We start from the raw sequence: 22,595 nt of genomic DNA, 5'->3' as shown, positions 1-22,595 counted from the left end.
CGTTTGGGCAAACACATGGCCCTGAGCCTGGCACAGAGTGGACACTCACCTTGATCTTGGTGGGGCAGCTGTTTACCCTAAATAATCTTATCACTTGTTGGGGGATCCACTGGGCAAGAGGCAAGTAGAGACATTCAGTCCTGGTCTTCATGGACCTCAGTCCCCGAGTGACTGCAGGCCAGAGCCAGGAGTGGAGAGAGGAGGATTTTCTGACTCTGGGTCCGGACTGCCAGAGTCAATTAGGGGCGTCAGACAGACGGTGGCCTCCAGCACCCAAGCAAAGCGATGTGGCGGCCGACAGAGGGGCCAGCTCGTCCTGACCTTAAACCCGAATGCTCCTGCCCACATCTGCAGCTAAATAAACCAAGTAAATCATGCTGGCAGATAGATAATTAAATAATTATCAGGCACTTAATAACAAGGAGTGGGTGTTCTGAATTACCATATTAGACAGTGTCTTTGAGGACTAATTGTTGCATTACATCAGAGTTACTCATTCATTATTCTTGTCATTTCGGGTGATAATTTGCACTTTAGGAGACAGCGACAATTTTAGCAGGCAATTAGAGACGTGTCAGGCCTGGCCCCGTGAGTTACTGTCACAATTATTGCCTTTTTTTCCAGTGTCCTCATTTGCAGCCATGTATTTAAGGGGATTTGGGTAATTCCAGGACTGGGCAAAACAACCAGCCCACGGGACGGTGGCAGGGTGAGGAAGCGGTGGCCATGGCTGTCAGGACAGGGGACGGCTTCTGAGAAGCAGAGGGGTAGGGCTCAGGCTGCTGGGAGCTGCATGAAGCTCTTTCCTCCACTGGCTGGTGGGAGGCACCTTCAGTCTCTGAAAACCAGGGCTCTGTCTCCCCAGTCATTCTTGAGACTGTGTGTTCCTCTCCTGGCTCCTGGTTGCCCACCCAATCCAGCCCTTATTCACATTCACCCCAACATTTGTGGTGAGTTCTTTGCAGACTCGGGGGAGGCAGAAGGGAGGAGAAAGTAGAAGGGAGAAAGCTTTTAAAACATTTTCTGGATGTCATGATGCTTTGACATGGCGGTGGCACCTTGAAAGAAAGTGAAAGTGAAGTCGCTCAGTCATGTCCAACTCTTTGGGACCCTGTGGACTGTAGCCTACTAGGCTCCTCTCTCCAAGGGATTCTCCAGGCAAGAATACTGGAGTGGGTTGCCATTTCCTTCTCCAGGGGAGCTTCCCAACCCAAGAATCGAACCTGGGTCTCCCGCATTGCAGGCAGACGCTTTAACTTCTGAGCCACCAGGGAAGCCCTAAGCCCTAAGCCCTAACCATGATGCTTTGACATGGCAGTGGCACCTTGCAGACCCCCTAACTGCCCCTCCCAGGGTTAGCTGTTTCCTAGAGGGAGCATGCATTGCCTTTCAGCACACCTTTGATACACAAACCGACCAATGCAAAGGCCACACACTCCTCTACCTCCTTTTATCAGGCTTTTGCAGCTCAGGATACCATCTCTCTGTCTGAGTCACCCTGGGGCCAGGTCCCAGACGACAGGGGATCCATCAGCTCTTATAGTCCAGCTGTGCTCAGTTGCTCAGTTGTATCCAACTCTTTGCAGCCCCATGGACTGTAGCCCTCCAGGCTCCTCAGTCCATGGGGATTCTCCAGGCAAGAATACCGAAGTGGGTTGCCATGCCCTCCTCCAGGGGATCTTCCCAACCCAGGGATTGAAGCCAGGTCTCCCACATTGCAGGTGGATTCTTTACCATCTGAGCCACCAAGGAAGCCCCCAAAATGCTCAACTCTGAAGTTGTAGCCTGCCAGGCTCCTCTGTCTATGGAATTCTCCAGGCAAGAATACTGGAGTGAGTTGCCATTTCCTTCTCCAGGAGATCTTCCTAACCCAGGGATGGACCTTGGGTCTCCTGCATTGGCAGGTGGATTCTTTAGCATCTGAGCCACAAGGGAAGCCCTGCAACTGGCAGCAGCACTCCTCTGCCCATGGAATTCTCTAGGCGAGAATGCTGGAGTGGGCAGCTGTTCCCTTCTCCAGGGGAGCTTCCCATTCCAGGGATGGAACCCAGGTCTCCCACATCGTGCAGATTCTTTACTGGCTGAGCCACCAGGGAAGCCCTAAGTCTGCTGAAATTCTGCAACTAGCCAATACTAGATTAGCTTACTCTTGCCTCACCTGTCCTTCCTGCAAAAACCACAATCAGGTCTCTGGCACGTGTTTTCTTCTTGTTCCTTCTGCCTCCCTACCAGAATCTCCTCCTGGTGTTTCCTCACATGGCCCAGCCTGTTGTGTCCCCTCCTCTTGGGAAATGTGAGCAACAACCATTTTTTTTTTTTTCTAATTTTTTTAAAAAAATCAAAAAATAGTTTGCTGCACTGGATCTTTGTTGCTGTTCTCAGACTTTCTCTAGTTGCAGTGAGCTGGGGCTCCACTCTAGTTGTGGTGCTCGGGCTTCTCATCGCAGTGACTTCTCTTGTTGCGAAGCACAAGCTGTAGAGCACACTGGCTTCAGTAGTGGCGGCTCTTGGGCTCCAGAGCTCCAGCTCAGTAGCTGTGGTCCCTGGGTTAGTTACTCACAGCCTATGGGATCCTCCCGGACCAGAGGTTGAACCCCTGTCCCCTTCATCGGCAGGCAGATTCTTAGTCACTGGCCCACCAGGGAAGTCCAAACCATCTTTTCAATGGCAGTCATCTCCTGATCACCATTGTAAAACAAACAAAAAACTCCTGTGCATATTTTAACACAAAAGAGAAGGAAGGAGGATAGAAGAGAATAGATGAAGGAAGAGAGGGAAATAAGAGGGAAAATGGAACAGGAGAAAGAGAGATTAAAGAAGGAGGAAGAGAAAGACTGAAGAATAGAGAGGTGGAGAAAAGAGAAGAAATCGAGGTGAAAAGGAAGGAAGGAGGGAGAGAGGTTGGGAGAGGGAGATGGGGAAGAGAGGAAGGGAGATGGCACATGAAAGTTATATTTGAAACCAACATTTTTTTTTTCATGGCTCAGAATATTTACCTTTTGGTGAAATTCAATGTCTGGGTTCATTTAGCCACGGTTGACTCTCTTGACCCTGGGCAACTTGAAAACAGACAGTGTGAATCAGTGACTCAGAATAGTTTCAGAAAATATTTTTCACTGGCTGAGTCAAGAAAAAGAGCACTGTTCAACCCAAGTGCACTACTCTGTGAGAAGAGAGGGGGGAGGTTCCACCTCAGACTGGCTACTTCTCAGGTCTGTCCTCAGCAATTAGCTGAGAAGAGACTGAAATGGCTCCGCTGGGTCTCCCTTTCCCTCCAAGAGAGAGTGCCGCCCCCGAAGGGATGAGTAAGCCCAATGACTCTTGGAAGCAGCAAAGCTCAGAGCTCAGCTTGTGGGCTTGGAGTCTTGGTTCTGCCACTGTTTGCTGTTTGCCTGGGCAAGTCACACCTCTGACATCCTCATTCTTAGCTCAGAGGTGGCTGGCTCTGCTGAGATTTCACAAAAGTATGACTGTAAGGACTTTGGCCACCCGATGCAAAGAACTGACTCATTTGAAAAGATCCTGATGCTGGGAAAGATTGAAGGTGGGAGGAGAAGGGGACGACAGAGGAGGAGATGGTTGGATGGCATCACCGACTCAATGGACATGAGTTTGAGCAAGCTCCGGGAGTTGGTGATGGACAGGGAAGCCTGGTTTGCTGCAGTCCATGGGGTCGCAAAGAGTCGGACACGGCTGAGTGACTGAGCTGACCTGAACTGAAGGACTGAGTGGGGGCTACTACTGTTTCCTTTGTGGCTCAGCTGGTAAAGAATCCGCCTGCAGTGCGGGAGACCCGGGTTCGATCCCTGGGTTGGGAAGATCCCCTGGAGAAGGGAAAGACTACCCACTCCAGTATTCTGGCCTGGAGAATTCCATGGACTGTGTAGTCCATGGCGTCGCAAAGAGTCAGACATGACTGAGCGACTTTCACTCACTTAATTTTGCATTAGCATGTCCCTGTGTGGTTTTGGTCTGGACCTACCATGTCCCTGGTCCTGTGGGGATAGAAGATGATTCTGAGGTCCAGTCTGGTTTCCCCCTGGTGTGAGGACTACCCCCTCTGTGAGGGTCCCTCTGAGGGTTAGAGTGCTTCCTGGACCTCATTCCTTAGGGCATGCTCCCCTTGCCCCTACATCACAAGTCCATCCCCTGACTGGGGAGGGGAAAGGGAGCTTCCACAGCAGGTCCTGAACATCCGCAATGTGCAAGCCCCAGGGCTAACCACTTCATATCTGTCATTTCATTTAAGCCTCAGAGTAGCCGCTAAAGTGGCTGTAATTATTCCCATTTTACAGATGCAGGAGTCTGAGGCTCAGTGAGACGATGTAGGTTCTTTAGAGTGATACAGCCAGCAAACGGCAGAGCCAAGATCTGAGTCAATCACGAGCTTTCTGCAGTCCTCCCTGCCTCCTAAGATGCGATATTATGACCCGAGGTGGTCACCCCTCAGGAGGATGACGTAGGAAGTAGTGCTTTGGACCCATTTCTGCAGCAGGATTTGCTTCACTTAGCTTAGGGCGTTATCTTCAAATATTTTAAGGGATAAGAACAGATACCACACTTGATCTTAGCCAGAAGGCCGAGAAGCGATTATCTTCAAATATTTCAAAAGTTAGATTTAAAGAAAAAACACACAGCATTGAAAAGTACAAACAACTGGTGGTACTGCGTCCGTCTCTCTCTGTCCACGCATCTGGTCTATCTGTTGCTCTACCTTTCCATCTCTCTCTGTCCATCCTCCTGGTCTCTCTCCCCCTGTCTCTTTATTCTCTCAATCTCTATCCGTGCATCTAATCTGTCTCCCTATCATTCTAAACCACACACATGCCCACGCACACACTACATTCACTTGCACACACACATATATGCATCAGCTCAATGGAGTTAATTGACTTAAAACTACAGTAAATCTGACAGGCTCAGATTAACACGATGGTCAAAACTGTAGGAAATACAGTATTTTGAAAAAGAATAAATCCAGCCAATTACAGATTTATGTTGACGCCAGCTTGGTTACTACAGTTTTACAATAATCATTGATCAATCAGCATTTTACGACAAAACTATAATTTTCTTGTGTTTCACCTTCACCTAAAAGTTTCCTCGTTTGCTTAATTCCCAGAATGCGATTCCGTAAATCTTTCTTCCTGCGATATTAAGTAGATAATAAGAATGCCATGTAAGATTTGCTTATGGTTTAAAGCACAGTTGCAAATGATTTATAATTAGGGCCAAATCCAAGACAAAACATTATTAAAGTCAAAACCTGCTGTAAATTGGCCCGATCTGCTTAGGCTTTTAGCAATTTATTGGGGTTTGATGACAGTATTCCCTATGGTGAGATCCAAGGGGTCAGCTGACACCAAGGGGAGATATTTACGAGTAGGGGGATGCTGTGGAAATCATCGGGACATCCCTAGTGGCATCAGCTGAGGGGACAGATATGACTCCCTGTGCCACCTTTGAAGGCAAAACTCTCCTGCCAACTTAGCAGCCGATGAGGGACGGGAGTCCACTCTGCTTCCCCCATGGGCTGATCACCTTGGAATTTTCAGTTCAGGGATTTATCTTGAATAAGTCTGATGAGTAGAGAGTCATTGGTGCAAAATGTGTTTATTGAGCACCTATTATGTGCATATCCTCTGGAGGAGGGCACAGCAACCCACTCCAGTATTCCTGCCTGGAGAATCCCATGGACAGAGGAGTCTGTCAGGCTACAGTCCATAGGGTCACAAACAGTAGGACATGACTGAAGCAACTTAGCATGCATTAAGTGCAGGATATGGGGCTACAGTGGTTTGAAAATGAGGCAAATGTCCCTGCTCTTATAGCACAGTGTGGGCAAGAGACAGACAAGACCTCTTCCTGGTGGTGGTGGTGGTGGTAGGGACGCAGGTTGGGGGTGGGGTGGGAGGGAAGTCAGTAGGTGTGAGGGTTGCTAGTAAGAGGTGGGAGGGATGCCAGTGGGGAATGGGGAGAGATGCTGGAGGAAGTTGGGAGGGAGGCTGGTAAGGTCCATTTAAAACAGAGTGGTCAGGGAAGGCCTCCTGCAGGAGGTGGTTTTCATCAGAGTCATGGGTAAGGGACTAAACTATGGGCTGTCTAGGGAAAGAGCATCTCAAGAGGCGGGACGAGGCAACGCAGAGTTATTGAGAGGAGAGTGTCCCCAGCAGAAGCCCAGTGTGACTGGAGCAGAGTGATGGAGGCCTCTGAGCCAGATCTGATCAGTTCGGCATTTAAAATAATGGTTGTTCTGACTGCTGTCTGGAGAACAGACTGTAGGGGGCAGGAGTGGAATCAGAAAGGTGAGGTTGGAGAATTTCCCGTCCACTAGCTGTAAAGTATGACGGTAAGGTGGCTCAAACAGGGAGGCTGTGGTTGAGACGGGGAAAGAGGGCTGCATTTGAAGCAGTTTTTGTAACTGAGTTGTCAGGACTTGTTGATGAACTGGATATCAGATGAGGCAGAAGACAGGAGTAAAGGTCAAGCCCCAGGTCTCTGGCCTGAGCACCTGGGGGACAGTGTTGCCATTCCCTGAAATGGGGAGGATGAGGGAGGGGCACCAGGTTAGAGAAAGGGTGGAGTGGCGTCGAGTCTCTGGCGATGGACGTCTGAAGTTTGAGATGCTGTTAGTGTCCAGCTGGGGATGTCACGGGGGCCGGTGGATGTATGAGTCTGGAGTCTAGGAGAGAGGTCAGGCTGGAGATATAAATTTTGAAGTCATCAGCCCAAGGATGGTTTTAAAGCCATGAGATCACCAAGAGCTGAAGACAGAGAAGTGTAAGAGAAGGCCTGTAGGCTGAGTCTTGGAGCCTGCAACATTTAGACACTCACTGAAGGGGAGGATAAATGTGCCACACAGGATATGGGGAAGCAGCTGTCATCGACATAGAAGGAGATGCAAGAGAATGTGGTGCCCTGCAGGTGAGCATAAACCCAAGGGTGAGGCCACCAACTATATCAAAGACTGCCAGGGGGTCAAGTGAGAGGGACAATAGAACCTGACTGCCGGCTTTGGAAACATGGCTGTCAACACTAAAAATCTTGAGTTCTTGGACCACCTTTTGACATGTCATCATTGACCTTCACCAGGAGACATTCCAAGAGTCAGTGGTATCAAAATTCTTTGTTTCTTGGAGACGTATCTTTGAGGAACATCCTGCAATGCTTCACAGCTGCCTAGGCATGAGCACCCATGGAGGTATTTCTCCCAGGAGAACTTCACAGAAATCTCTTTCTTTTGAGTGACTGAATCCCCCTTTTCCAAACTCCTGGATTCCTGGTTACTTCTTTGCATTGGCCACCAGTTGCCTGGCACCTGTGTAGGGATGCATTTTTGTGTGTCAAACTTACTCTTGGCTCCCTCTTATTTTTTATTCTAAGTTTCCTGGTTCCTTTCCCCTGTCTACCTTGTCTGTTTTATTTGAGTCCTCTGTTAATGTGTGCATTTCTCTTGAATGTGTATATTTCTGGAGTGTAATCACCGCAGATCTTTTTGGAACCATATGGGGGTGGTAAATAGGATAGCAAATGCCAAACGTATGACTGCCTCATAGATACCACTGGATCTCCTAGGAACTTGCGTGTGTCACCATGGAGAGGAAATAGACCTGGGCACAGAGCCAGGAGATACTTATTCCATTTCTCCCTCTGCCACTAAATAGCTGTGTGACCTTGGCAAATCAGTTCCCCTCTCTGAGCTTCAGTTTCTTGGACTGTCATACACAGAGGGTTACACTAACTCAGGGTGAGCACATATGAGGCACACACACGCTGCTGTCACCTAGCTCCTCGGCAGACATCACCAATCCATAAGGCACTCTTTGCCATTAAGCTTAGGTAAGACCTCAGAATCCTTCTTAACATAGCACTTCAGACTGCAGCTACAGATTGACAGGAGTTGGTGTGCTAAATGAGATCTTCTTGCCTTAGAGGACTAAGTGATATCCCAGAGTGAGACTGATGGCTGGCCATGAACTTGAGCTGTGGTAGTCTCTGTAGCCACATTCCAATGCCCCCAAGAAAAAATTCCAAAGCAGAGGAGGGTCGAAAAGCTCTATAATAATTGTAAAGTGCGCCATGCATATCCTGGCATTTGTCATCGAATATATCATCAAGAATGACATTTGGACCATGCCTGCCGTGTATCTAAGACGAGAGTTTGGAAACCTGAGATATAAAGAATTGCCACCTATCCAAGTCTGAATGCTTATTCTCAGAGATAGATTTGTCTTCTGTTGGAATAAGCAAACTCATTTAATTTCTACAGTTTTCAAAACATTTTTGTGTGTTTTCTTTCCAAATAGCAATAGGAATGTAACCCAGTATTTCTATTCAAATCATCTATCATTAAGTCTGGAGGGAGAAACTTTCCTTTATAGACAGCCTAGGGTAATTACTTTTAAATTAATTGATTAGAGAACTCCCTGTCACTGCACATAACTTACGCATGTACTTATGTCTATGTTCTTAAAATTTTATTTATTTATTTAGTGCTGGCTGTGCTGGATCTGCGTCGCTGCTCGGGTGTTTTTGAGTTGCCACGAGCAAGGTCTGCTCCCTAGCTGCTACACGTGGGCTCTTCACTGGGGAGTTTTCTCTTGTTGTGGGGCACAAGGCTCTGGGGCGCATGGGCTTCAGTAACTGTGGCACATGGCCACGGGGGTCGTGGCTCCCGGGCTCTAGAGCACAGACTCAGGGGCTTAGTTGCTGGCAGCACGTGGGATCTTCCCAGACCAGAGATCGAACCCATGTCTCCTGTATTGGCAAGTGGATTTTTTTTTTTTCTTTTAACCACTGAACCACCAGGGAAGCCTGTCTATATTTGTTGTCCAGGATTCACTGAGCCCTAACTATATGACTCATGCAGTACTAAGACTCTTCCTTCCAACAACCTTAGGAGGTAGCTAATTTTATTATTCCCATTTCATAGCTAGAAAATTGAGGCTCGAAGAGGTGAACTAATTAGACCCACGTGTTTTCTGGAGACATCTTCATTGGCATGTCTGATGTAATAAAATTCTAATCATAAAATTCTTAAAAGGATTCTGATTCCCTACATTTGTTTTTGAAACACTAATAAATTGACGATGGCTTTAATAGAGGGTATGTGAGCAGACTTTTATCTCAGACAGAAGGTGATTTTTTACATTTATCTATAGCCTCTTTAATCACTGTGAAGTAAGCACTGTTATGGTCCTTTTACAGACGAGAAAACGAGATTTTGGAAGCAGTGCCTTGCCTAAGGTCATAAGATTTGAACCCTCTGTGTGTGTTCACTCCAGATTCCTTCTTCTGTGATAAACTTCCTCTCAGGGTTAAGTACAAGGAGACATCATTCCTTCTCAGAGACGAAAATGAAAGGACAAGATGATTTTGGGGATTTCCAAACGTGGATCCTTTAAAAATTCATGTGCACAGATGCCGAGGGTGGAGGGAGAGAGACTTGGCCACTGGGACAGACGTGGTGTCAGACGGCTGCCTCCATATGGTGATCTTGGGCTCCTCGTGGGTGACAAGTGGGTTGGTTACCAGGCTCGGCAGCAGAAATGAATTTGGAGGGTCCACTCTGGTCCAGGAGCTACCAGTAATAAATGCTTCTGGAATGAATGATGGCTGAATGAATGAATGATCGAACAGTCACCCTGCTTGTTCCCGCTCTGCGTTGTCAGACCAAACTCGAGTAAATATCCTATACACTACATCTTAAAAAAAAAGCACCCCTTTACAGTGTTGAGCCTTAAACATCGTGCCTGCTCTGCCCTCCCGAGCTCCAGAGGCACAAACGGCCCTCCCCACTTCCCCACCCCACCCATTTCTGCCTTTAGAATGGTACCCAGGGAATCTGCTGCAGCAGCAGGAACCGGCTGACAACACAATTCTTCCTGTTTCCTGGGACAGCCTTTATTTTGCTTTGTTCTGCACTTGAAAGTGAGCAGGCACCAGACTGTCAAGAGCAGCTCCTTTCACTGAGCTGCTTGGGACACAGGGGATGTTAGGCTGGGTGGGGGAGGGGGACAGAAGCCAGCCCTGCAATGGAGGCAGGGGGTGGGGTGGGCGAGGGGGCTGGGTGTGACTCCATCCCTGATGCTCCCTGAACCTAGGTTCCACTGTCTCAGAATCCGGGAGGCTGGGTGAGGTGCTCCTGAGGTTCTTTCTAGTTCGGAAACATACCTTGAGGGATACACACGTTCACCGTCAGCGCCTTGAGGAATAAATCCTTGATGGTCTGATTTCAAAAACAGCAGATGCCTGCTCCTTCCCAGAGCGCATCTTTGGAGAGAGGCAGGGGAGAGGGTTTTGGGACCCCTGACTCTGAGGTCGGGGAGGGGAGGATGGCCCAAGATGGGAGAAGAAAGACTTGAAGATAATGAGAAATTGCATCAACTTTCCCCAGAGCTGTTTCTGGCTCTGGAAGCAAGCAAAAATAAAGCAGGAGGGGGAGAAAAGAAAACATACACACACACACACACACACACACACACACACACAACAGGCATTTATTTTGGAGCTGTATTGGAAACAGAAGTGTCAACTGGCTGAAATGCCGCCTTCTCCTGCCGGCTAACGTGTGGGTGACAGCCCGCACATCCAAATGAGGGAGCGATTAGACCGGGTTCGCCTCTGAAGATGGATTTCTTGGTTGGGGGAACGGGCTGGGGGGCTGGGCTGGCGTAGAGGGGACGGCAACACGAGGCTCTGGCAAGTTAATTAGGGTTCAGGAGTCCAGCAAGCAGGGGGAGGCTGGATTTGCATAAAGCCCATTTACATAATGTTCTTCACAAATTGTGCAGCCCAGAAGGCTTCTGGGCTGGCAGGAAGGTGCTGGGGGGGTGGGGGTGGGGGGGGCGTGCTGCACTGGTTAGATGCCCGAGGCGGCAGCAGGGGGAAGGGCAAGGCCCAAGGCCCAAGACAGGGCCTCCTGCCTGCCCGTCTGTCCGTAACATGGCCCACCCTACAGCAACCTTCCCCCAGGCCTCCCCACGGCATGTCCCAGCCCTGAACTGCCCCCACACCATCCCGCCTCTCCAGGGTAGTCGAGTTCTCAAGCACCTCTGTGATCACAGCTCTCCCTTGCTTAAAGCCTGTTGTGGGCTCCTCCAGGATGAAGTCGCCTTACCCATAACCAGCCTACTGACCCCTCCTGCTCCCCTGACCCGATCATCATTTTTGTTCTCTCTTCATACATATGCTCAGTCCCCCTGAAGGACCCCTGGGTCCTTAAGCGTGTTTTTCTCTTCGTGGCCTCTGCTCCTATCTTGGAATGTCCTCCTACAAAGGCCAGCCTCTTTGTGACAAACCCCTCCCCCTGGTTCCAGACACTCCCCCTGGGCTCTTGGGGCATTTCCTCACATCCTGAAGCCTCCTGCCGTGGATGGAAGCCCCTCTGGCATGGCCAGAACTCGTCAGGCTGCCTAGTACTTGCTCAGGGGACGGCCCCTTACTCCATCAGGCTGGGACTCCTCCAGGAAAGGGATGTGCTTGAAACATCCTGTATCCAGCAGGGCAGGGCCGTGCAAACAGTGGTGTTAGGCGTGCATACTCAGTTGTGTCCCACTCTTTGCACCTCACGGACTGCAGCCCGCCAGTCTCCTCTCCCTGTGGGATTTTCCAGGCGAGAATACTGGAGTGGGTTGCCATTTCCTCCTCCAGGGGATCTTCCCCACCCAGGGGTCGATCCCGAGTCTCTTGTGTCTCCTGCATTGGCAAGTGGCTTCTTTACCACTGGCACCACCTCGGAAGCCCCATGCAACAGTGGGCACCCAGTAAATGTTGATTGGAGGAATGAGAGAAGTCCGCCCAGCCACAGATGGAGAGCAAGCAGGCTCCTGTCTGCCCGAAAGGAAACAGACCAGCTCTTCAACTTCTCTGGGTTTCCCCCCCTCCACCTCCTTTCTTGTAATCATCAACCAGTCCTGTGTTTGAGCCTCAGTGGACAAGGTGAAGTTACCCAGGAGAATAGGTGTTCTCTGAACTGGACCCTCCACTGGGAGTAGGATAATAAAAGGGAAACAGAAGGGCAAAGGACATCCCAGGCTGGGGAGATAGGGAGGTTGAAAAACACACGGAGTATGTAGAACATGGAAAGTGGGATGAGTGGGCTGGAGCCAGAGGTGAAACAGGAAGAATTTTGTGAAGTCTTCAGTTCTGAGCTAAAGAGGCTGACATAGATCTGGTCGATTTTTCTATGCCTCTGAAGATCTGCATTCAAGGAGAAGAAAGGAAGGAGTGGCCCCGAGCTGATGTGCCACTCGGTGTGATTCCATTTCACAAACACGCACAGTAGGTGTCACTCCCCCCATAACTACCAGCTTGGGGGGCAGGCATGCTGTCCTCATTCACCAGGATCCCACAGTGGTCAAGCAGGGTTTGGAGCTCTGGTTTCAAATCCTAGTCTGCCTTCTGGATTTATTTGTGTATTAGAGAAGTATGGAGAAAAAAAAAGGAACCAGAGGAGAGAGGCCAAGAAAGGGGCCAGAGAGAGGCAGGCAGGCAGATGGCCAGAGAGAGGAGGAAAGGAGGAAATTAAGGGGAGGCGGCTGAGAACATCAGGGGAAAGGAGGAAATTCACAGGTGTCGGTCGCCCCTGGGGAGAGCAGTAGGGATGCTTTTGGTCCCGGACAGCCCAGTCTGATAGAACCTTCTGTGACAGACTTCTCCATCCAAGGTCCAACGCAATAGCCGCTCGCCTTCTGTGGCCACTGAGCCCTTGGAATGTGGCCGCAGAACCAAGGAACTGGAGTTTAACTGCATTTAAATGTAAATGCGAACAGCCATGTATTTAAATGTATTAATTTATATTTAAACGTGAACGGTCGTCTGAAGGCGGTGGCTGCATATCTGAAGTCCTGCCCTGAGAACAGTCCTTCTTGCTTCTATCAGGGGTCCAGCTTGGGTTTCCTTCGAGTCCTTCTCGGCCCCCCACTCTGCGGCTCTGTTCTGAAACAGTGTCCCTGGTGTTTCTCTCCCTCACATTCCTGGACATCCCTCCCACACGAAGGTTTAATTTTAGCTGATTCTCTCTCAAGGACAAAGTATATATTTTTATTTTAATTTATGTCGCCTGAACCATTTCCAAGTTTTACTTTTAGAACCTGTCAATATTAGTGACATGTGGCATTTTAGGTACTTTTCTGCTGGTGGGGCCGAAATTTATTGTCATTTTATGTCACTCGGCAAAATGCACAAAACGCCAGAAGTGTTATAAACAGAGACGATTTATGTTCGGGTTGGGGTGAGGTTAAGAGAATGAATATAATCCATTTTTTTTTCACAGACTTTTATGCGAGTGTGCTGGCCAGCCGGCAGGTGCACATTTGACACTCAGTGGGATGTCTTTTCCAAGCAACAGGAGATGGCAGATGCAGACGGGGCCCAATTACCGCTGCTCTCGCCTGATCACACCATGCTCTTGTGTGTGTGTGTGTGTGTGTGCGCGGATACTTGCCCCAGTCTTTGGCACCCAGCATGGGGCTGTGCACACAGTAGGGCTCAATTAAAGCGTGTGGAAGAAATAATGAAGGGGTGGAATCTGAGACATAAATGGGAATTCTTGTGACTCCTCTATTCCACTCTCATAAGAGTGAGCTTTTAGACCCTAGTCACTCCACTGCTCTAAACCTTTCAGTGGCTCCCCAGGACCCTTGAGTTCTAGCTCAGCAGGTCTGTCAAGACCTGGCACCTGAGGGTGTCTCTGTCTCGCCTTCTCTGAGTTACTTGCCACGCTCTGAAACATTCGTATTCTTACTGCATCTTGCTTTTGCTGTTCTGCAGTTGGAAGTGCTCCCGATCCTTCTTCTGCTGGTTATTCTTCAGTAACCAGCTCCAACTCCTCTGTCCTTTGCAACCTTCACCCTCTATCTTCCCAAAGAGAACTGATTGCTCCTTCTTTGGGGTATCTCCTGCCATATCTATCTATCTAGACATATTAATAGGTAGGCACGTATGTTTCTAGATATTTTTGTTGTTGTTGCTCTTTAGTTCCTAAGTTGTGCCCAACTCTTTGTGACCCCATGGACTATGGCCTATCGTGCTCCTCTGTTCGTGGGATTCTCCAGCAAGAATATTGGAATGGTTGCCATGTCCTCCTCTAGTATCTCTCTATCTATATCTCCACTGAAGAACTTTTCACAATGCCGTGTTGGCTTTGCTCTCTGTTGCTTCCTTCGCCAAAGAATGGTCTGGGGAGATGTATTCATCTTATGCTGGGTCTGCACGGAGAATCTGACAAAGGAAAGATAATTGGATGCCATAACAAATGGGTTCCAATCAGGTTGGTCTGCAGCATTCCCATGGCTGACTTAGGATTCAGCTGTGCTGCGTCTGCTAAGTCAATCACCCTTGTCCTCCTCCTTTCCGATTTCTGAACCTTACGGCTATTGTCTTTTCCCTCAGTGCACCCTGTCCTTAGATGTTTATGCCTTGAAAAATTCCTTTACTGGAATTTTATTGGGTTTCGTGGAGGGAAATATATTCAAGAGGTTTGTTCAGTCCACCATCTGAACTGGACGTCAGTAACAAGTGAATTGGAAGTTTAGACTTTGGGCAAATTGCTTCTCTTCCTTGGGTCTCCAGTTCTTCACCTATGAAAGGAGGGAGTTGGGCTGGGTGAGTGCTAGGGTCCAGCCAAAGTCTTGGAGGGGGACAGTGCTGGTCAGACGTGCTTGATGGGTGGTGAACAGGGGTTTGGATTTTATGCGAGAGCAGCCACCCACTGAGATCCTCTGTGATGACCAGCACTCTCCTTGTGCTTCGAATTCTCTTTCTGGCACTGGTGTCCTGCCTCCCAAACACTGCAGGTAGTGGATGGATTTGAAGTTCCCCCTCATTCAAGCCCTGACAGTCACCGACCCTCATCCAGTTCTGCAGCTTACCCAGAGCACTCACCCTCACCTAGTGGGCTCTGGGGCCAACCCCATGAGAAATCTTGAACCCCATCTTACAGATGAGAAATCCAAGCCTCAGGAAAGGCAAGGGGCTTGCCTAAGGTCATCGGGTGAATCAATAAGGAGCCAAGTGCCAGCCTTGGTCTGACTGACCTTTGACCCTGGTGTGTCCAGCATCTCCCCCGTCATGGATGCTCAGCTTCTATTTATATGGAGTGGGAAGTGATGACCCTTGGGTTGGGTCACAGAGGAGCCATAAGGGCACAAAACATCATTTAAAAATGAATCATGCAGCATGGGACTTCTCTGACTGTCCAGTGGATAAGACTCTGTGCTTCTCCTGGAAGAGGCACAAGTTCCGTCCCTGGTCAGGGAACTAAGATTCCAAATGCTGCATGGCACAGCCCAAGAAATAATTAATTATACAGCATGAAGATTTTTAGGTCCATCTGCGTTATAGAATGCATTAGCACTTTGCTCCTTTTTATGGCTGAATGATATTCCATTGTGTAAACATACACCACCTTTTGTTCATTCATCAGTTGATGGACACTTGGGTTGTTTCCTCTTGATGGATATTGCTACTGTGAACATTCCTGTGCAAGTTTATCTGATGCTACCTGAAAGAAGCCAGACACTGAAGGTCACAGGTTATAGTTAACATAAAATGAAATATCTGGAATAAGTGAATCCATGCAAAAAGTAAGAAGACTGGTGGTTGCCAGGACCCGGGGAGGAGGGAATGGGAAGTGGGCTCATTGTGGGGGTGATAAAAAGTGTTTTGGAACTAGTTAGAGATGATGGTGGCGCAACATCGAGAAGGTGCAAAACGCCGCCAAATCGGACACTTTAAAATGGTTAATTTTATGTCAGGTGGATCTCACCCCCATCAAACAATTAATTACCAAGCACTTCACACAAGTAACCTTCAGTCAGGCCCAACCGCGCATTTGCTAAGTGTCAGGCTCTTGGTGTGAAAACATATAGTAGGCACTTGGGAGAGATTTGTGGTGTCCATTCACAGATTGCCGTGTGGACTGTTTCTATCTTCAGCCAAGTCTGGTCCCCAGAACAGTGTCATCAGACCCCCCAAGCTGGTCAGAAGTGCAGGACCTTGGTCCCAATCCCCTCCCACTGAACCTCTGTATGAAACACACCTTTGCCTCTTTTTTTTTTTTAAATTTTTTTTTTTCAGATGTGGACCATTTTTTAAAAAAGTCTTTATTGAATTTATTCCAATATTGTTTCTGTTTTATGTTTTGGCTTTTTGGCCCTGAGGCAGGTGGGATCTCAGCTCCCCGGATCTGGATCTCAGTTCGATCCAGACCAGGGATCAAACTCGCAACCCCTGCTTCGGTAGGCAAAGTCTTAAACATTGGACCACCAGGGAAGTCCCTGTGTGTTTGCCTCTTGAACCTACTTCCTTAATCTTCTTTGCTTCTCACTGAAGAGAGAAATGGTGGGAGAGGACTGAGGTTAAATCCCCCTGAAGTCTGTTGTCACTGAACAGGACCTGTGGTCTGTCTGTCTGTCTGTCCGTCTCTCCCCCCTTCTGGTTGCTCTCTGTCGCCCCCTCCTGCCCTCTCCCCACCCCACCCCCACCCCCAGTGTTTCCCCCACTCAGCAGAGTCCCTACCTTCCCGCACTCTCTGAATTGATTTTTCTCACTCATCTTGGCAGGTTAGTAATCACCCTTCTCAGCAGAAATTCCTTCCATTTCATTACACCCGGTGAGAAATACTGGACCACAGGGGGTGGGCTGGGGGCTGTGTTTCATTTCACTCCCGTCTCTGTGTCAGGTGAGGCGGGGAGGGGGGAGCTTCACACTGGGCTCCCCCGAGGAGGGAGGTCAGTGGTGTGAGAGGGAGTGGGTGCCCCTTTGATGCTCTTTCCAAACCCTGAGGGTCCTGCCCCCAGCCCTCTCCAGCTCTCAGCCCCTCTGCCCTTCCCTGTCCTCAGTCATCACTTGCATTTTGAGGACTTCTTGTGGCTTACAGAGCCCCCTCTTCACATCGCTCCTTTTAATCTTCACACTGCTTCTTCAAGGTTGGGATCGTCACCTCCATTGCACAGGTGAAAAAGTGAGGCTCGGAGTCATAGAGCCCCGTGCGAGACGCCTGGGAGCGAGAAGTGGGTCTGCAGGCTTTGGCTGGGTGTCCTGAACTGCTGGTCAGTAAAGGGACTGCTCCGGCCACCTCCCTGCCCTGGCGTGGTCCTGGCAGAGAGAGCTCGGCATTTGTGGGTCCACGGGCTTGGTTCCAGTCCCAGCTCTGCACTTACTGGTCACGATGCTCTGGGCAGTTGCTTGTCTCCCCGCCCCTCCTTCTCGTTAGCTGTCCAATCAGAATGGTACAGAGCTGGGAGAACCTGGCTCCCAAGAGTAGGAGCTCTGTAACGCAAACCTGGGCTTCTCCCTTCACCACCTGTGCCACCGACCCAGCGGAGGTGGCATCGCCTCTCTGGGCTCCAACCCCCCCGCCAAAGCATGTTTAGAGGTGCCATGGGTCCCTCTGTATTATTGCAAAATTCCATGAGCTAGCTTCCATGTACCTTTTAGCACATATCTGGCACATGAGCCAGAGTTCAATAAATGCTCTCGACTGAAAGAATATCATATTTCATCCAATCTAAGTTGCTGTCGTGATGGCAAGATGTACCCTGAATTCAGAGATGCTAACATATATATATATATATATATATATATATATATATATAAAGCATGCTTAGAATCAAGAGCTTTCCTCCTGCATGTGGTGCCTGCCCCATGTGGGACATAAGAATAGGCACCTTACATACATTTCCTGACAATAATCCTAAAAGGTACAGTTTATTCTCCCCATTACAAGCTGGGAAGACTGAGGCTCACGGAGGCGAAGCCACTTCCTCTGTGTTATATCGTTTGTAAGAGGTGAAGCTAGGATCAACCCAGGTCTCTCTGCTGCCAAGTCCAATGTGCAGATGGAAAAAAGCAGACCTGACCGTGTTTTGCAAAGTACCAAATTCCAGTCATATGTGTCGAGGGGGAGAGAAGGAGGAAAACTGATAATAATGATAAGAATAATGTCTGCTCAGCACTGGGTACCTGTCATGCGCCAGGCACAGGGTTTAAGACCCCTGTAACAACACTGCTATAATCCCTATTTGACGAATGAGCAGACGGAGGCTCAGAGTGGGAAAGCAGCTTACCCTGAGTCACACAGCCAGCAAATGGTGAAGCTTCAGGGCCCCAGGTTGACTTAACCCTTAAGCTGATACTGGAGACTGCTCACCTTGGGTGCAGGGAGCTTAGCTGGAAGGACCCTCTCTACCCTGGGTGGCCTCCCCTTGGCCCCCTGCCCCTGCCACAGGCTCTCCAAGCTGGGTGTCTACTAGGTTCTCAGCCACTTTTCTGTAACTGGTCTGTCTTCAGCCCCTCTCCGTGCCTGTCGGGCCCCGGGGCTGAGGTGGCAGCCACGACCACGGAGACCGAGAGAGTGCACAGTATGCAGATCGCCCCATTAACATTTCATGCGGATTCAAAAATTCAGTGTTGACTCCGGTGACGCAAATAGGTATGAAAATTCCGAGGAAGGCACACTCATTGTTACCGAAATCAAATGGTTGAACGGCCACTAATGAGGCAGACAAGGAGCCTTGCGCACCCTCTGAGGATTGGGGTAGACGAGAGGAGCAATCGCGCTACATTATTCATACCCTCTTGTCTGAGTTTCATATCTCAAGGAGGCTCTGGAAGGGGAAGGGAGAGAGGGCAGAGGCAGCGGAGGGGGTGGCGGGAGACGGCCGCTCTGCCAGCTGCACTAGGTCGGGTGACTAATTGACAAGTTCTCACAGAGCCCCTTCCCCAGGGTGCCCTCTCTTCCAGCTCTCATTTTCAGCTCCTGCCCACAAGCACCTGCCTCGCTGCTAGATCGCCCCCATCCACGGCCCTTGTGCTGTGTGTCAACTGGAGAGGGCCAACGGGTGGAGGTGGGCATGCGCGGCTGGCTTCCGGTCCTGGCACCGTGCGAGCTCTGGCTGGTGGCGAAACCTCTCTGAGTCTGCAAAACAGGGAAGCCCATCAGCAGTTCTTCTGCCTACTTTGCCGGGGTGGAGGGAGAATGGAACGTCTGAGGTTCAGAGGCTGCATCTTATACTTGCATGCTTAGGAATCACACAGGGATCTTGCTGGATGGAGAGTCCAGTGCCGCCAAGTCAGGGGTGGGGCCTGAGATTCTGCATCCCCAGCTAGCTCCTGGGTGAGACGGGGCCACCGGTGTGTGGACCCCAGCCTTGGAGGCTCTAGCAAGGCCATGCTAACAGGGAAGCACTCTGTAGGGTGGATCTGCTGGTCCTCAAGGCTTTCTGCTTTGTATCCACCTCCCTGGGCAGTTTGGAAAGGTGTGATGCCCACAGCATCCCTTGAAGGTTGAGTTTAATTGGTTGGGCCCAGATCATGGCATCTGGTCCCGTCACTTCATGGGAAATAGATGGGGAAACAGTGGAAACAGTGTCAGACTTTATTTTTTGGGGCTCCAAAATCACTGCAGATGGTGATTGCAGCCATGAAATTAAAAGACGTTTACTCCTTGGAAGGAAAGTTATGACCACCCTAGATAGTATATCAAAAAGCAGAGATATTACTTTGCCAACAAAGGTCCGTCTAGTCAAGGCTATGGTTTTTCCTGTGGTCATGTATGGATGTGAGAGTTGGACTGTGAAGAAAGCTGAGCGCCCAAGAATTGATGCTTTTGAACTGTGGTGTTGGAGAAGACTCTTGAGAGTCCCTTGGACTGCAAGGAGATCCAACCAGTCCATCCTAAAGGAGATCAGTCCTGGGTGTTCATTGGAAGGATTGATGTTGAAGCTGAAACTCCAGTACTTTGGCCACCTCATGCGAAGAGCTGACTCATTGGAAAAGACCCTGATGCTCAGAGGGATTGAGGGTGGGAGGAGAAGGCAACAGCAGAGGATAAGATGGCTGGATGGCATCACCGACTTGATGGACATGAGTTTGAGTGAACTCCGGGAGTTGATGATGGACAGGGAGGCCTGGCATGCTGTGATTCAAGCGGTTGCAAAGAGTTTTAACCCCGACCCCTCTTGGTTCTTATATGCAGCCAGATTATGGCAGTCCCTATTATTAATACTTTATTGTTCATTGCCATCATATTTCCTGACCATTTTCCAAGACCCTGTCTTTCCCGACTCCCCTTCAGCCTCCAATGCCACTTTACATTGGATGTGTGTGTGTGTGTGTTGCGGGGTGGGGGTGCATTTGTTTCCTTCTCAGTAAACAATATCGTTTGCAAGAAGGAGCCCAAGGACCCACTTGTTTGCTCTCAGGGTGGTGCGGAGGAGGGGAGAGACTGCATCCTACGGGACTGACTTCTCTCCAGGGGCAGCACCCAGGTTCTAAGGGTCCACTCTCTGGAGAGGCAAGGAAAGTGTGAATCAAGGGCCGCTTGATGCTTGATGGTCTTCGGCGCTTTCTAACACACTGGCGACATAGTCTCTCAAAGGGTACAGCAGGCTCCAGAGGAGCCAGGGATGTAAAGCTAGCTTGGCAGGAAGGGGTTGATCTCTACCGGCATGGAATGTGCAATCCCACTGTTGACCACGCACCCGGCATAACTAATAAACAGGTTCCTGAGCGGAGCACTCCCTGCATTTCGTAATTATTACTCGGCTATAAAAATCCCTTCTCCCTCCTGCCAACATTATCTTAGTAAACGTTATGAGCGCTCACGAGGTTAATGCAGGGCCGTAAATCCGCAGTGGGTCGAACAAGTGAGACTTGAGGAACTGTTCATAAATCTACTGGAACGGCTCCAGTTTGTTTATTTAATAAAATATCATTTCATAGAAATGCACAGGGCACTGCGGGGTTCGCACCTCGGCGGGCGTGCATGGGGAGGGGGGTGAAGTGAGGTTTGCAGAGGATGGTGGGCGTGTGCACACGGGCGTGCACAGAACATCAGGCACCCGGGTGGAGCAGTCAGCTGCCTGGTGCCCGGATAGCTGTGTGGTCTGTTATCACACCAGCCATTCTGAACTCAGAACCTGTTCCACTTAATGCCGGCCTGTTCTCTCGGAATTCCTTAATGGGCCTCGTCAATATTTGAAACGATGCTACAAGGCCCAGGACATGTGTAAAGCTGTTTGCACAACAAGAACACCTCCCTGAGCCAATCTTCTGGGATTTGTTAGGGGCGCTTTGCCCAAGCTGGGCTGTTAAATCAACCAGAAGTCAGGCTTCCCCACATATTGTGGAATAAAATGCCCAAAGCACGGGCACTGGAGGAAACAGACGTGGGTTCTAACACCAGATTCGCCCCTAACCGGGGAGATGGCCATGGTATTCACGTCTCTGGCCTCAGCTTCCTTCTCTGGACCACAGGAATTATCGTGGTACAGAGATCTGTGATGTGAAATGCGGGAGGACCAGAGTGGGGAACCAAGATGGCTGTCTTTGCTGTTTCACTCACCTGCACGTCTGCAGCATTGCACAGCGCTGAAAGGCCTTTGCTAATCAGTTTTGGCTGCAGGTCATCTTCAGAGTCTTCCTTCTTTTCTGTTTAATTGGCAGGGCCCCCATCTGAAAATAAAAGACAGTAGGATAGGATTAATGGAAGCAGCAGAAGTAATGCAGAACCTAGAGGTGGTATTCCTGCCAAGTGGGGGTTCGCTTCCCTGGACTTACCATGGGAATCAAGTCACAACAAAGGAGAGAGACAGCGTGGTCTTGTGGTGAGGACCACCAAGTCCAGAGACCAGGCTCCAAGTCCTGACTCTAACACTTGACTGTCTGAGTGATCTCTGTGGTCGAGCATTTTAACTGCTGAATTCTTGGGGAATGATACTTTGTTTTAAAGATGAAATGTTACCTTCCCCTCGACCCCCCTGTGTTTTTTCTTTTTTGGCTGTGCCACCGGGTACGTAAGATCTTAGTTCTCCAGCCAGGGATTGAAACCACACCCCACTGCATTGGAAGCACAAAGTCTTAACCACTGGACCACCAGGGAAGTCCGCCTGTGGGATGATCTTAACATCTGCCTCTTAGGGTTCAAGCTGATGTGGGTGAAGTGTTTGTATGGGCCTGACATGTTGTACAAAGTCAATAAACAATGGACAGATGGCTAGTAGAGGAAACGAAAGAGAGGCAGAGATGAGGTGAGCCCCCTCCCACCTCAGGTGTTCCCTGGACTGTCCCAGTTTGGAAACCACAAGGTCTCACTCCCTGGGAACTCCCTTCGTCCTGGGAAAACTGAACGGTTGGCTTCCCTAGCAGGAATGGATAAGTCAATACTTGAAGCACTCTCAACTCTGGGTTTAATTTGGCCACAGCTATTGATGATTTAATAACAGCTGGCTGGTTATAGAGGCTCCATCTAAAAGACTCTAATTCCCCAAGGCTAATTGCTGAGCATTTGATTAACCCAGTGGCTCTCATTAGAATCACCTGAAGAGCTTTCTAAACATACCAATGCCTGGGCCTCATCCCAGACCAGTCTTCCTCCAGCTCACCGCTATTGACATACTGGGCTGAATAAGTCTTTGTGGTCGGGGGCTGTCGTGTCCATTGAGGCATGTTGAGCAGCAACCTTGGACTCTACTCTGAAGATGCCAGCAGAAATGCCCTAATCTCAAAATAAATAAACAAATAAATACCTCCTGGTTAGAATCAGCCCAAGTTGAGAACTAATGTCCCAGACTAATTCAAGAAGTTGGGGA

At 49.5% G+C, this 22,595-nt stretch overlaps 1 pseudogene; it reads right to left on the bottom strand.

The window, feature by feature from the left end:
• Window positions 1-4,514: 4,514 nt before the first annotated feature.
• LOC113875179 lies at window positions 4,515-4,591 on the bottom strand (annotated as a pseudogene).
• Between the last annotated feature and the right edge of the window lie 18,004 nt (window positions 4,592-22,595).

This window comes from Bos indicus x Bos taurus, chromosome 17 (genome assembly GCF_003369695.1).
Source record: "Bos indicus x Bos taurus breed Angus x Brahman F1 hybrid chromosome 17, Bos_hybrid_MaternalHap_v2.0, whole genome shotgun sequence".
Lineage (NCBI taxonomy): Eukaryota > Metazoa > Chordata > Mammalia > Artiodactyla > Bovidae > Bos > Bos indicus x Bos taurus.
Note: the sequence above shows the minus strand (reverse complement) of the source record. Positions and strands in the feature narration are given on the sequence as shown.